General features: G+C 40.1%; 1 protein-coding gene across 1 annotated transcript in view; it reads left to right on the top strand.

Moving 5' to 3' along the window:
- The first annotated feature begins 764 nt into the window (after positions 1-764).
- The window catches only part of MEN1 (menin 1), a 41,222-nt gene continuing 25,914 nt past the window's right edge, over positions 765-16,072 (top strand). Inside the window, exon 1 of the mRNA XM_053719983.1 lies at positions 765-949. The gene's annotated coding sequence lies outside the window, so the exon portion shown is untranslated. The remainder of the gene's footprint in view (positions 950-16,072) is intronic.

A 16,072-nucleotide genomic window follows, 5' to 3' on the forward strand; every position in this document is an offset into this window, starting at 1 on the left:
TCTCAATATTTAACTAATATAATTTTTACAAACACATGTACAAATTATTCTCAGGCTAATGTTGGTTGTGAATATATCTTCAAGCAATGGTTTATTTAGTGCTTATTTAATGTCCCTTTAACTTAGTTGAATTCTGGGATAATAGTGATATTGAATGTATAAGACTTAGGCCAAAACATTATGGAAACATGAATCCTGAAAAATAAAACGTCCCATCGCCAAACCGCCTGCCAGGTTTAAAAATATTGGTAGATAAGTGATTGTATACGGTCACAGCTGTCTGCACATTTTAACTGTTATCACCTTCAAAGATAAAATATTGACAGGAAAAAAAAATCACTTTTATTTAACTTTTTTTAGATGCTACATCCCTAATAATGTCTGATTCACTTGACACCAAAAGGAGAGAAAAAAATCAACTTCTTGTATTCAGAGCCGTCGAAATCTTCACAGAGCAGATAATGCTATGACGTATTGACATGATGTCTCCTTATGGTTATGTCATTTACTGTAACTGTTACTAATATTTCGTGCTAACGCTACCATGATCTACAACTTGCACACTTTCCAATTTGCCATTTTCCCGCCTCACTCGATACCTAAGAGGTTTCATACATTCCGCCCTTTAACTACTTGTAGCCAATCACCGTAAATAATTTAATTGACTGACACCCTAATTTCGGCGGGAAAATGCAAATCCTCGGTCTCCGGAAGTGAAGTAGACAGTGGAACGCACAGGAAGCAATATTAAGTATTTATACAACGTTTTCAGTCCACGCCAGGAAGTGAATACTGCTGATGAAATAAATCAACCAAAATATCAGTTATAGGGAGAGCAGTGGATAAAGTGCAGCTAATTCATGCGTTTCAGCGTGGAACGCATAAGGAAATTGCTCGCTTCCGGGTTGTGGAACGCAAAGACCGGAAGCGCTGACTTCTTGTACCCCAGGTTAGTGAGAGGGAGCGCAGTGCGCAATATATGGCTCGTCCATGTACCATGCATAGATGTGTAACACTGTTGTGGGTATATACACTGCGTGACAGGGAAAGATGATAAAAGCCGCCATGATTGGGCCAAATACAATGACAGACTAGTCCATCAGGGAGCAGAAGCATAAACAAAGCTCGAAGAGGGTTAGGAGTTGGGGTTGTACACCCCCTGTGTAGGGATGTGTGTATATATATATATATATATATATATATATATACACATACACACACGAAAGTTACTAGGCATTCAAATTTTAGGGCATTCCACTAAAAAATAAATATACACCCACACATTTCTTTATGTACATCTATACACACATTTATTTATATAGTATGCAACAGAACAGATATGAGTTGACTCCTGCACAATATCACTTAAAGGGCCAGTAAACCCACCAAATAATGTTACATAATTATATAACATTAGCTTAGCGCCAGCTTTCTACAGCAAAGTATTGCACAGATATTTTCCTACCAAAATTAATTTTACATAACGCTACCCTGGTCTGGTAGCGGGAGAGAGCTACATTCAGTTTAATGGAGCGAGCCGGCGTGCTGTGACTGGATGGCGTGCCCGATTTGCTTAGGACCCACTCAGTAGAGCCAGGAGCGGCATAATGTAAAATTCATTTTCGTAGGAAAATATCTAAAATTCTTTGCTTTAGAAAGCTGGCGCTAAGCTATTACATAATTCTGCACTATGTGCAGAATTATATAAGATTATTTGGTGGGTTTACTGGCCCTTTAAATGTCAAAATAATTAAAATTCGTATCTCCTCTCAATAATTGCATTATTTCTAAGTTGATAAGTAGAGTATTTTATGAACAATAAAAAGCAAATACTTTAAAATACTATATTGAAAATACAGGTCCCTAAAGTAGAAACTCAATGCAACAAACATGAAAACACCAGCGATCACTGACACACAAGTTAGATCATTGAAACAAAATTGAGTTGACCTGTGATTTCCAATTAGCATAATTGCATGAACATGGTTATAAAATGACCTGTGAACACCAGAATGTTCTCAATTTTGAACCTGTGTGCTATGAAAAATCTGATTGTGAGACTTGACAAAGATACAAGAATACATGAAGATTACTGACCAACTATAAATCAGTCAAAACACATATTGACCATATTCGGGACCACTTCTCAGAGCCTCAGTGCCCATCCTAAAATGACGCCACAGACCGTACTCTACTTTCACAATCTAGCTCTGAAAGAAAGACAGGCAAGTGCTTCACACTTGGCTCAGGGGTTATCAATGGTAATTGGAGTTTCTGTGACAGCTCAGACCGTGCAAAGGTCATTGCATAATGTCAACCACTATGGACGGTGTCCAACGAAAAAAACCTTGCTCTTCAGCACAAAACTGTAAGATTAAACTTTGCTAAACAGTATAGAAAGAAACCTGATGAATATTAAGAGCACATTATTTGGTCAGATGAGACCAATGGAGTCCAGCATGTTTGGCGTGAACTTTGCCAGGATTATTACAGTGAATTCATAGTCCCAACAGTAAAGCACAGAGGTGGGAATGTGATGATATGGAGCTGCATGGGTGCAAAATATGTTGGAGGAGATGACATTTATAGATGGCACCATGAATGTTTGTAGATATACCGAAATACTGTCTGACAAGATGACTCTCAGTCTCCAGAAGCTTTGCAGAAGAGGAATATTCCAGCATGATAACACAAAGAATTTCTAAAGAAGAAGAAAGTGAAAACTTTGACCTGGTCAAGTATGTCTGACTTGAATCCAACAGAACACATTTGGGGTATTTGAAAGTGAAAGGTAGAGCCACACAATCCCTCCAGTAAAGAGCAGCTGAAAAAATGTGTCTCTGAAGAATGGCAGAACATCTTTTTAAAAATTTGTGTAACACTGGTATTTTCCATGCCGAGGAGGATTGAGTCTGACATTAAAAATAAATATGGACATACAAAGTATTGAAAAAATAAGATTTGAATCTCAGTAATGAAAGGTGTACTGACCTTTGTTGAATTTAGTTCCTACTGTGGTATATTTATTATAGTAAATCTAAACTGTTAGTTTTTTATTTTACTTAAAGGGACATTATACACTAATTTTTTCTTTGCATAAATGTTTTGTAGACGATCTATTTATATAGCCCATAAAGTTGTATTTTTTATAAAATGTATAGTTTTGCTTATTTTTAAATAACATTGCTCTGATTTTCAGACTCCTAATCAAGCCCCAGAGTTTTATGTGAATACCGTCAGCTACCTTCTCCAACTTGCTCCTGTTTGTGTAAAGAGTCTTTTCATATGCAAAAGAAGGGGGAGGGGGGGGAGTGTCTGATATTTACCACTTGCAGTGGGCTTTCCAAATACCTTTTAAACAGAGCTAAACTGAGAGCTTCTAAGTAATTTTTTAAACAGTTTTATACTGGATTTTTATATCAGTATCTGTGCATCTTATTCTTTATAGTAGTGTCTATTACATGCAGTTATATGAAAATTAGTGTATACTGTCCCTTTAAGAGCAAATACCCTACTGTAAAACTTAGAAGTAATGCAATAATTATAGAGTGATACATTTTTTGAATCATTTGACATTTGAGTGATATTGAACAGTTGTTCACTCATTTATGTTGTGTGTGTGTGTATATATATATATATATATATATATATATATATATATATATATATATATATATATACAGTTGTATGCAAAAGTTTAGGCACCCCTGACAATTTCCATGATTTTTATAAATAATTGGGTGTTTGGATCAGCAATTTCATTTTGATCTATCAAATAACTGAAGGACACAGTAATATTTCAGTAGTGAATGTGCAATATGCATCAAAACAAAATTAGACAGGTGCATAAATTTGGAGATTTTTAACAAGTAGGTAATAAAACGCCATATACTGGTAACTATGTAAAATAAATCTAAGTGACCGGTCACATAATACTAAATAATAGTATTCTTAAAATCACTATATAGTGGTTATCTAAAAACGATATACAATGTAAAATACAAACGCCTAGATTTAGAGTTCTGCATTAGCCGTCAAAACCAGCGTTAGGGGGTCCTAACGGTGGTTTTGGCCGCCCGCTGGTATTTAGAGTCAGTCAGGAAAGGGTCTAACGCTCACTTTCCAGCCGCGACTTTTCCATACCGCAGATCCCCTTACGCCAATTGCATATCCTATCTTTTCAATGGGATCTTTCTAACGCCGGTATTTAGAGTCTTGGCTGAAGTGAGCGGTAGAAATCTAACGATAAGACTCCAGCCGCAGAGAAAAGCCAGGAGTTAAGAGCTTTCTGGGAAAACGCCGGTTCATAAAGCTCTTAACTACTGTGCTCTAAAGTACACTAACACCCATAAACTACCGATGTACCCCTAAACCAAGGTCCCCCCACATCGCCGCCACTCTATTAAATTTTTTTAACCCCTAACCTGCCGACCGCACACCGCCGCAACCTACATTATCCCTATGTACCCCTAATCTGCTGCCCTTAACACCGCCGACACCTACATAATATTTATTAACCCCTATTCTGCCCCCCCCCCAACGTCGCCGCTACCTTACCTACAATTATTAACCCCTAATCTGCCAACCGGACCTCATCGCTACTCTAATAAATGTATTAACACCCCCCTAAGTTAAATATAATTTTTATCTAACGAAATAAAATAAATCTTATTAAATAAATTATTCCTATTTAAAACTAAATACTTACCTGTAAAATAAAACCTAATATAGCTACAATATAAATAATAATTAAATTGTAGCTATTTTAGGATTAATATTTATTTTACAGGCAACTTTGTATTTATTTTAACCAGGTACAATAGCTATTAAATAGTTAAGAACTATTTAATAGCTACCTAGTTAAAATAATTCCAATATTACCTGTAAAATAAATCCTAACCTAAGTTACAATTAAACCTAACACTACACTATCAATAAATAAATTAAATACAAATACCTACAAATAAATACACTAACTAAAGTACAAAAAATAAAAAAGAACTAAGTTACAAAAAATAAAAAAATAATTTACAAACATTATAAAAATATTACAACAATTTTAAGCTAATTACACCTACTCTAAGCCCCCTAATAAAATAACAAAGCCCCCCAAAATAAAAAAAATGCCCTACCCTATTCTAAAATAAATATTGAAAAGCTCTTTTACCTTAGAAAGAATTCTGCTCTTTTGCCTGTAAAAAAAAAAAACATACAATACCCCCCCAACATTACAACCCACCACCCACATACCCCTAATCTAACCCAAACCCCCCCTTAAATAAACCTAACACTAAGCCCCTGAAGATCTTCCTACCTTATCTTCACCACGCCGGGTATCCGTCCAGAAGAGGGTCCGAAGTCTTCCTCCTATCCGGGCGATGTCTTCATCCAAGCGGGGACTGAAGAGGTCCATCATCCGGCTGAAGTCTTCATCCAAGCGGGGGCTGAAGAGGTCCATCATCCGGCTGAAGTCTTCTATCAAGCGGCATCTTCAATCTTCTTCCGGCTCCATCTTCATCCCGCCGATGCGGAACAATCTTCCTCCACAACGAACTCCTGACAAATGAAGGTTCCTTTAAGGGACGTCATCCAAGATGGCGTCCCTCGAATTCCGATTGGCTGATAGGATTCTATCAGCCAATCGGAATTAAGGTAGGAAATTTCTGATTGGCTGATTGAATCAGCCAATCAGATTCAAGTTCAATCTAATTGGATCAGCCATTCAGATTGAGCCCGCATTCTATTGGCTGATCGGAACAGCCAATAGAATGCGAGCTCAAGCTGATTGGATCAGCCAATCAGATTGAACTTGAATCTGATTGGCTGATCCAATCAGAATTTTCCTACCTTAATTCCGATTGGCTGATAGGATTCTATCAGCCAATCGGAATTAAGGTAGGAAAATTCTGATTGGCTGATTGAATCAGCCAATCAGATTGAAGTTCAATCCGATTGGCTGATCCAATCAGCTTGAGCTCGCATTCTATTGGCTTTTCCGATCAGCCAATAGAATGCAAGCTCAATCTGATTGGCTGATCCAATCAGCCAATCGGATTGAACTTGAATCTGATTGGCTGATTCAATCAGATTGAGCTTGCATTCTATTGGCTGATCGGAACAGCCAATAGAATGCGAGCTCAAGCTGATTGGATCAGCCAATCGGATTGAACTTGAATCTGATTGGCTGATTCAATCAGCCAATCAGAATTTTCCTACCTTAATTCCGATTGGCTGATAGGCAAAAGAGCAGAATTCTTTGGGGCATGCCCCGCAAAAGGCCCTTTTAAGGGCTGGTAAGGTAAAAGAGCTTTTCAATATTTATTTTAGAATAGGGTAGGGCATTTTTTTATTTTGGGGGGCTTTGTTATTTTATTAGGGGGCTTAGAGTAGGTGTAATTAGCTTAAAATTGTAATATTTTTATAATGTTTGTAAATTATTTTTTTATTTTTTGTAACTTAGTTCTTTTTTTATTTTTTGTACTTTAGTTAGTGTATTTATTTTTATTTATTTGTAGGTATTTGTATTTAATTTATTTATTGATAGTGTAGTGTTAGGTTTAATTGTAACTTAGGTTAGGATTTAGTTTACAGGTAATTTTGGAATTATTTCTCCTAAATTGGTGTATCTGGTCCACGGCTTCATCCTTACTTGTGGGATATTCTCAATCCCTACAGGAAGTGGCAAAGAGAGCACACAGCAGAGCTGTCCATATAGCTCCCCTCAGGCTCCGCCCCCCCAGTCATTCTCTTTGCCGCTCTAACTAGTAGCATCTCCACAGGGGTGGTAAAGAGTATGTGGTGTTTAGTTGTAGTATTTTATTCTTCTATCAAGAGTTTATTTTAAAATAGTGCCGGCTTGTACTATTTACTCTGCAGCAGAAAGTGATGAAGATTTCTGCCGAGAAGAATATGATTTTAGCACCAGTAACTAAAATCCATTGCTGTTCCCACGCAGGACTGTTGAAACCAGAGAACTTCAGTTGGGGGGAACAGTTTGCAGGCTTAACTGCTTCAGGTATGATCAGTCATTTTTCTAACAAGACCTAGTAATGCTAGAAGACTGTCAGCAATCCCCTCTGGGATAGGTAAGCCATTTTTCTTAGACTCTGTATAAAATTATGGCTTATATTAAGGGCTCTATGCTGGTTGACACTATTGTGGGCTAAATCGATTGCTTTTTAGCATGTTTTCACTATAAATAAGGTGTTTTTTCAGACTTTAAAACACTTTTGGGGTTTTATTTTGCGCCTGTCACTTATTTGGACACCTGTTCTAGTCAGAAAGGCCCCTCCACTCTGGAATGAAGAGGGAGGAGGCCTCATTTTCAAGCCTCAATTGCGCAGTTGTTTTGCTTAGGCAGTTCATGCAGCTTCATGTGGGGAGTCCAGAGGCATCAGAAAAGACTCCAGAGAGGCTTATTTCCAACTAAAATAATCCCTAAGGAAGGTAAAGGCCACAGTGGAAGCTGTAGCATAGTACTGTAGTGTTTTTAACCGGTAAATTGCTGTTATTAGCTCCGGTTTGGGCATTAAGGGGTTAATTGGTCTGAAAATTTGTGTGCAATCCTTTCAAAGCATTAAGACACTGTGGTGAAAATTTCATTAAAATCGGATGTTTATTTGATGGTTTTTTGATGTTTTAGTAATAAAGTGTGCACTTTTATTATTTAAAGACACAGTAACGTTTTTGTCAAAAATAATTTTTATTGCATTGAAGATCTGTTTAAGTCTGTCAAACATGTCTGACCCTTCAGATAACCTATGTTCTGTATGTTCAAAGGCCAAGGTGGTTCCCCCATTAAATTTATGTGTGAAGTGTGCCATAGCTTCCAAACAGCTTAAGGACCGTACAATCACGCTTAAAGATATAGCCCAAGATGATTCTTTAGCTGAAGGTAGTGAGGATAGCTCACTATCCTCTCCTTCTGTGTCAACACCAGCTATGCCCGCGCAAGCGATGCTCAGTACATCTAGCACGCCAATTGCTATTACTATGCAACAGTTAGCAGCAGTAATGGATAATTCTCACGCAGCATTTTTATCCAAACTGCCAGCTTTTCCTAGGAAGCGTGATTGCTCAGTTTTAAATACAGAAAATGAGCAAGCAGACACAGAGGATAATTTATCTGTAGTGCCCTCACATCAGTCTGACTTGGCGGTGAGGGAGGGCCTGTCTGAGGGAGAAATTTCTGTCACAGGAAAAGTTTTTCAGCAGGCAGAGCCTGATACCATAGCATTTAAATTTAAGCTAGAACACCTCCTCGCTCTACTTAAGGAGGTCCTAGCTACTCTTGATTGTGACCCCTTGGTGGTCCCAGAAAAATTGTGTAAAATGGATAAATTCTTAGAGGTCCCAGTACACACTGATGCGTTTCCGATACCTAAGAGGGTGGCGGATATAGTGAATAAGGAGTGGGAGAAGCCAGGTGTACCTTTTGTTCCCCCTCCTATATTTAAGAAAATGTTCCCCATTGTTGACCCCAGAAGGGACGCGTGGCAGACGGTCCCTAAGGTAGTGGGGGCAGTTTCAACGCTAGCTAAGCGCACAACTATACCAATAGAAGACAGTTGCGCTTTCAAAGATCCTATGGATAAAAAAATTAGAAGGTTTACTTAAGAAAATTTTTGTTCAACAAGGTTTTCTTCTTCAACCAATTTCTTGCATTATTCCTGTAACCACTGCAGCTGCTTTTTGGTTTGAGGAATTAGAAAACTCGCTCCAGAAGGAGACTTCTTATGATGAAGTCATGGATAGAATTCACGCCCTGAAGTTGGCTAATTCTTTCATTACAGATGCCGCTTTTCAGTTGGCTAAATTAGCGGCGAAAAATTCTGGTTTCACATAAGTGGCGCGTAGAGCGCTTTGGCTAAAATCGTGGTCGGCGGATGTGTCATCCAAAACAAAATTGCATAATATTCCTTTCAAGGGTAAGACCCTATTCGGGCCAGAGTTGAAAGAAATTATTTCAGATATCTCTGGGGGAAAGGGCCATGCCCTTCCACAGGATAGACCTTTCAAAGCTAAAAATAAGTCTAATTTTCGTTCCTTTCGCAATTTCAGGAACGGACCGGCTTCTACCTCTACAGCCACTAGGCAAGAGGGTAACGCACCCCAGCCCAAACCAGCATGGAAACCATTGCAAGGCTGGAACAAGGGTAAACAGGCCAAAAAGCCTGCTGCTGCTACCAAGACAGCATGAAGGGGTAGCCCCCGATCCGGGACCGGATCTAGTAGGGGGCAGACTTTCTCTCTTTGCTCAGGCCTGGGCAAGAGATGTTCCGGACCCCTGGGCACTAGAAATGGTCTCTCAGGGGTATCTTCTAGAATTCAAGGACCTTCCTCCAAGGGGAAGGTTCCACATGTCTCGCTTATCTTTAGACCAGATAAAGAGACAGGCATTCTTACATTGCGTAGAAGACCTTTTAAAAATGGGAGTGATAAACCCAGTTCCAACAGCAGAACAAGGACTGGGATTTTACTCAAACCTGTTTGTAGTTCCCAAAAAGGAAGGAACTTTCAGGCCAATTCTGGATTTAAAGATCCTAAACAAATTCCTCAGAGTTCCATCATTCAAAATGGAAACCATTCGGACCCAAGGGGCATTGCAGTAGCACCTTACCTAGACGACATTTTAATACAGGCGTCGTCCTTTCACAAAGCAAGGGCTCATACGGACATTGTTCTAGCCTTTCTAAGGTCTCACGGGTGGAAGGTGAACATAGAAAAAAGTTCTCTGTCCCTGTTCACAAGGGTTCCCTTCCTGGGAACAATAATAGACTCGGTAGAAATGAAAATCTTTCTGACAGAGGTCAGGAAATTTAAAACTTTTGAACACTTGTTGAGTTCTTCAATCCATTCCTCAACCCTCCATAGCTCAGTGCATGGAGGTAATAGGACTAATGGTTGCGGCAATGGACGTGGTTCCTTTTGCTCAAATTCATTTAAGACCATTGCAACTGTGCATGCTCAAACAATGGAATGGGGATTATGCAGATTTGTCTCCCCAGATTCAGATGGACCAGCAAACCAGAGACTCACTCCTCTGGTGGTTGTCTCAGGATCACCTGTCTCAGGGAATGAGTTTCCGAAGACCGGAGTGGATCATTGTCACGACCGACTCCAGCCTCTTAGGCTGGGGCGCGGTCTGGAAGTCCCTGAAGGCTCAGGGTCTATGGTCTCGGGAAGAATCTCTTCTCCCGATAAACATTTTGGAATTGAGAGCGATATTCAATGCGCTCCAGGCATGGCCTCAACTAGCGGAGGCCAAACTCATCAGATTTCAGTCGGACAACATGACGACTGTAGCGTACATCAATCATCAGGGGGGAACAAAGAGTTCCCTGGCGATGAGGGAGGTATCCAAGATCATCAAATGGGCAGAGGATCACTCCTGCCATCTATCAGCAATTCACATCCCAGGAGTGGACAACTGGGAAGCGGATTCTGAGTCGTCAGACTTTCCATCTGTGGGAGTGGGAACTCCACCCAGAGGTTTTTGCTCAGCTGACCCAGCTATGGGGCATTCCAGATCTGGATCTGATGGCGTCACGTCAGAACTCCAAAGTTACACGTTACGGGTCCAGGTCCAGGGATCCCAAGGCGACATTGGTAGATACCTTAGTAGCGCCTTGGTCATTCAATCTAGCTTATGTCTTTCCACCGTTTCCCCTTCTCCCCCGGCTAGTAGCCAGGATCAAACAGGAGAAGGCTTTGGTAATTCTGATAGCTCCTGCGTGGCCACGCAGGACTTGGTATGCAGACCTGGTGAATATGTCATCGGTTCCACCATGGAAGCTGCCTTTGAGGCAGGACCTTCTAATTCAAGGTCCATTCGACCATCCAAACCTAGTTTCTCTGCAACTGACTGCTTGGATATTGAACGCTTGATTCTAGCTAAGCGTGGGTTTTCGGAATCAGTTATAGATACTCTGATCCAGGCTAGAAAGCCTGTCACCAGGAAAATTTACCATAAGATATGGCGGAAATATCTTTGCTGGTGCGAATCCAAGGGTTACTCATGGAGTAAGATTAGGATTCCAAGGATACTATCTTTTCTCCAAGAAGGATTGGAGAAAGGTCTGTCAGCTAGTTCTTTAAAGGGACAGATATCTGCTCTGTCTGTTTTTTTACACAAGCGTCTGGCAGCCATGTCAGATATTCAGGCGTTTGTACAGGCTTTAGTCAGAATCAAGCCTGTCTACAGACCTGTGGCTCCTCCATGGAGTCTAAATTTAGTGCTTTCAGTTCTTCAAGGGGTTCCGTTTGAACCTCTACATTCCATAGATATTAAGTTACTATCTTGGAAAGTTTTGTTTTTAGTAGCTATTTCTTCTGCTAGAAGAGTTTCTGAATTGTCTGCTTTGCAGTGTAATTCACCCTATCTGGTGTTTCATACAGATAAGGTCGTTTTACGTACCAAACCTGGTTTTCTTCCAAAGGTGGTTTCCAATAAGAATATCAACCAGGAAATCGTTGTTCCTTCTCTGTGTCCTAATCCAGTTTCTAACAAGGAACGTCTGTTACACAATCTTGATGTGGTTCGTGCTTTAAAGTTTTATCTAAAAGCAACTAAAGACTTCAGACAAACATCGTCCTTGTTTGTCGTCTATTCTGGCAAGAGGAGAGGTCAAAAGGCGACTGCGACCTCTCTGTCTTTCTGGCTGAAAAGCATAATCCGGTTGGCTTATGAGACTGCTGGAAGGCAGCCTCCTGAACGAATTACAGCTCACTCTACTAGAGCTGTGGCTTCCACATGGGCTTTCAAGAATGAGGCTTCTGTTGAACAGATTTGTAAGGCAGCGACTTGGTCTTCACTGCATACGTTTGCCAAATTTTACAAATTCGATACTTTTGCTTCTTCAGAGGCTATTTTTGGGAGAAAGGTGGTGCCTTCCGTTTAGGTTACCTGACTTGTTCCCTCCCTTCATCTGTGTCCTAAAGCTGGTATTGGTTCCCACAAGTAAGGATGAAGCCGTGGACCGGATACACCAATGTAGGAGAAAACAGAATTTATGTTTACCTGATAAATTTCTTTCTCCTACGGTGTATCCGGTCCACGGCCCGCCCTGGCATTTTGGTCAGGTTTAAATTTATTTTTTGTAAACTACAGTCACCACTGCACCCTATGGTTCTCCTTTTTCTCCTAACCGTCGGTCGAATGACTGGGGGGGCGGAGCCTGAGGGGAGCTATATGGACAGCTCTGCTGTGTGCTCTCTTTGCCACTTCCTGTAGGGATTGAGAATATCCCACAAGTAAAGGATGAAGCCGTGGACCGGATACACCGTAGGAGAAAGAAATTTATCAGGTAAACATAAATTCTGTTTTTAACTAGGTAGCTATTAAATAGTTAATAACTATTTAATAGCTATTGTACCTGGTTAAAATAAATACAAAGTTGCCTGTAAAATAAATATTAATCCTAAAATAGCTACAATATAATTATTATTTATATTGTAGCTATATTAGGTTTTATTTTACAGGTAAGTATTTAGCTTTAAATAGGAATAATTTATTTAATAAGATTTATTTTATTCTGTTAGATAAAAATTAGATTTAACTTAGGGGGGGTTATTTAGCTTTAGGGGTTAATACATTTATTAGAGTAGCGGTGAGGTCCGGTCGGCAGATTAGGGGTTAATAAGTGTAGGTAAGGTAGCGGCGATGTTGGGGGGCAGATTAGGGGTTAATAAATATATAGGGGTTGGCGGTGTTAGGAGCAGCAGATTAGGGGTACATAGGGATAACGTAGGTTGCGGCGGTGTACGGAGCGGCAGATTAGGGGTTAATAATATGCAGGGGTTAGCGATAGCGGGGGCGGCAGATTAGGGGTTAATAAGTGTAAGGTTAGGGGTGTTTAGACTCGGGGTGCATGTTAGGGTGTTAGGTGCAGACTTAGGAAGTGTTTCCCCATAGGAAACAATGGGGCTGCGTTAGGAGCTGAACGCTGCTTTTTTGCAGGTGTTAGGTTTTTTTTCAGCTCAAACGGCCCCATTGTTTCCTATGGGGATATCGTGCACGAGCACGTTTTTCCAGCTAGCCGCTACCGTAAGCAACGCTGGTATTGAGAGTTGAAGTGGCGGTAAATTATGCTCTACGCTCCCTTTTTGGAGCCTAACGCAGCCCTTCTGTGAACTCTAAATACCAGCGGTATTTAAAAGGTGCGGGGGGAAAAAAAGCACACGTAGCTAACGCACCCCTTTGGCTGCAGAACTCTAAATCTAGCCTATAGTAGCTACAAACTGTTCATGTCACGAACTGACTAAAAGTGCATATTATAGCTACTGCTGATCATCATAAAAACAAGTAGCAACACATGTAACAATAATGTAGTCCGTAATATACACTATGTTAAAATCAAACTAAGAAATGGTGAGTATATCCCTTACGACAGTTCTGACAATATTGGGCAGTAAGAACTCCCACTTTGCGGGTATAAGGGAAACATTAGCTCAAGAAGTTATATAATAGCTTTCCAATATGCAACAGTCTCGATTTGAGTGTTAAGACACTTGTTGTTATCCTTAGATATACCTCTGTATCTTACCCGCCTTCTTCGGTGGTCTTATTCTAACACACCTCTATTGCCGTGTGCGGTTTCCACTGCTATTGCGGGATACGGTATTGCCGGTCTGTGAAGTCTTCCTGTCAAATGTGTTGTCTTAGTCACGTGTACATTCCAGCCAATCGTAGCTCCTGGAACTCAGCTTTTTCGATAACAATAATAGTAAATCCGTGGGGGTTTAAAGATGATTTAACTCTGCGCAGAGTATAGGCTCTTACTCTTTAGGCCTACTGGTGGTCAGACAGTGCCCTTAGATCAACGCGTTACGCCTTTTGGAAGGCTTTTTCAAGATCATGTACATGTGACTAAGACAACACACGTGACAAGAAGACTTCACAAATCGAGACTGTCGCATATTGGAAAGTTATTATATGACTTCTTGAGCTAACGTTTCCCTTATACCCGCAAAGTGGGAGTTCTGACTGCCCAATATTGTCAGAACTGTCGTAAGGGATATACTCACCGTTTCTTAGTTTGATTTTAACATAGTGTATGTTACGGACTACATTATTGTTACATGTGTTGCTACTTGTTTTTATGATGATCAGCAGTAGCTATTATATGTACTTTTAGTCAGTTTGTGACATGAACTGTTTGTAGCTACTTTGTATTTTACATTGTGTATCGTTTTTAGATAACCACTATATAGTGATTTGAAGAATACCATTATTTAGTATTATGTGACCGGTCACTTAGATTTATTTTACATAGATACCAGTATATGGCGTTTTATTACCTACTTGTTAAAATTATCTATTTAATTAAACATATTTGACTTTTACTGTGGTTGCGGTGATCTTTAAGCTTTTTTAAGCGCTGACCATACCTCCTTCCTTTATTGTTATAATTTCTACAGTTTTTGGGGAAAACTGTTTACTGGTACAGCCTAGTTGCCACTGGGGTAGCGCTGTGGGATTCCTATTTATCAGGTGCATAAATTTGGGCACCCCAACAGAAGTATCGCAATAATATTTAGTAGAGCCTCCTTTAGCAGAAATAACAGCCTTTAGACGCTTCCTATAGCCTGTAATGAGTGTCTGGATTCTGGATAAAGGTATTTTGGACCATTCCTCCTCGAAAAACATCTCCCAGTTCAGTTAGGTTTGATGGTTGCCGAGCATGAACAGCCCGCTTCAAATCACCCCACAGATTTTCAATGATATTCAGGTCTGGGACTGGGATTGCCATTCCAGGACATTGTACTTGTTCCTCTGCATAAATGCCAGAATAGATTTTGAGCAGTGTTTTGGGTCGTTGTCTTGTTGAAATATCCAGCTCTGGCGTAACTTCAACTTTGTGACTGATTCCTCAACATTATTCTCAAGTATCTGCTGATATTAAGTGGAATCCATGCAACCCTCAACTTTAACAAGATTCCCAGTACCAGCACTGGCCACACAGCCCCACATCATGATGAAACATCCACAATATTTTACTGTGGATAGCAAGTGTTTGTCTTAGAACGCTGTGTTCTTTTGCCACCATGCATAACGCCCCTTGTTATGACCAAATAACTCAACCTTTGTTTCATCAGTCCACAGCACCTTCTTCCAAAATGAAGCTGGCTTGTCCAAATGTGCGTTTGCATACCTCAAGCGACTCTGTTTGTGGCGTGTGTGCAGAAAAGGCTTCTTCCGCATCACTCTCCCATACGCTGAATTGTTGAACAATGCACAGTGACACCATCTGCAGCAAGATGATGTTGTAGGTCTTTGGAGGTGGTCTGTGGGCTGTTTTTGACCGTTCTCACCATCCTTTGCATCTCCGATATTTTAGTTCTGGCCTTAACAAGAACTGTGCCTGTGGTTTTCCATTTCCTCACTATGTTCCTCACAGTGGACACTGACAGCTTAAATCTCTGTGATAGCTTTTTGTAGCCTTCCCCTAAACCATAATGTTGAACAATCTTTTTTTTCAGGTAATTTGAGAGTTGTTTTGAGGCCCCCACATTGCCACTCTTCAGAGGAGAGTCAAAGAGAATAACAACTTGCAACTGGCCACCTTAAATACCCTTTCTCATGATTGGATGCACCTGTCTATGAAGTTCAAGGCTTAATGGGTTCACCAAACCAATTGTGTGTTCCAATTAATCAGTGCTAGGTAGTTACAGGTATTCAAATCAACAAAATGACAAGGGAGCCCAAATGTATGCACCTGTCTAATTTCGTTTTGATGCATATTGCATATTTTCTGTTAATCCAATAAACCTCATTTCACTACTGAAATATTACTGTGTCCTTCAGTTATTTGATAGATCAAAATGAAATTGCTGATCCAAACACCCAATTATTTATAAATGAAAATCATGGAAATTGTCAGGGGTGCCTAAACTTTTGCATACAACTGTATATATAATACACATTTATATCTGTCTCTCTGCATGACAGGGAAAACTTGTTTAAAAGCCACCATTATAGGTGCAACTACATGGACATAACATTTTGCCAGCTGGGTGGCATTATGAAGTAGCCTGGGTGGGACAGTGTAATATTTTCTAATATTTTATAATT

The sequence above is a fragment of the Bombina bombina genome, chromosome 7, assembly GCF_027579735.1.
Source record: "Bombina bombina isolate aBomBom1 chromosome 7, aBomBom1.pri, whole genome shotgun sequence".
Taxonomy (NCBI): domain Eukaryota; kingdom Metazoa; phylum Chordata; class Amphibia; order Anura; family Bombinatoridae; genus Bombina; species Bombina bombina.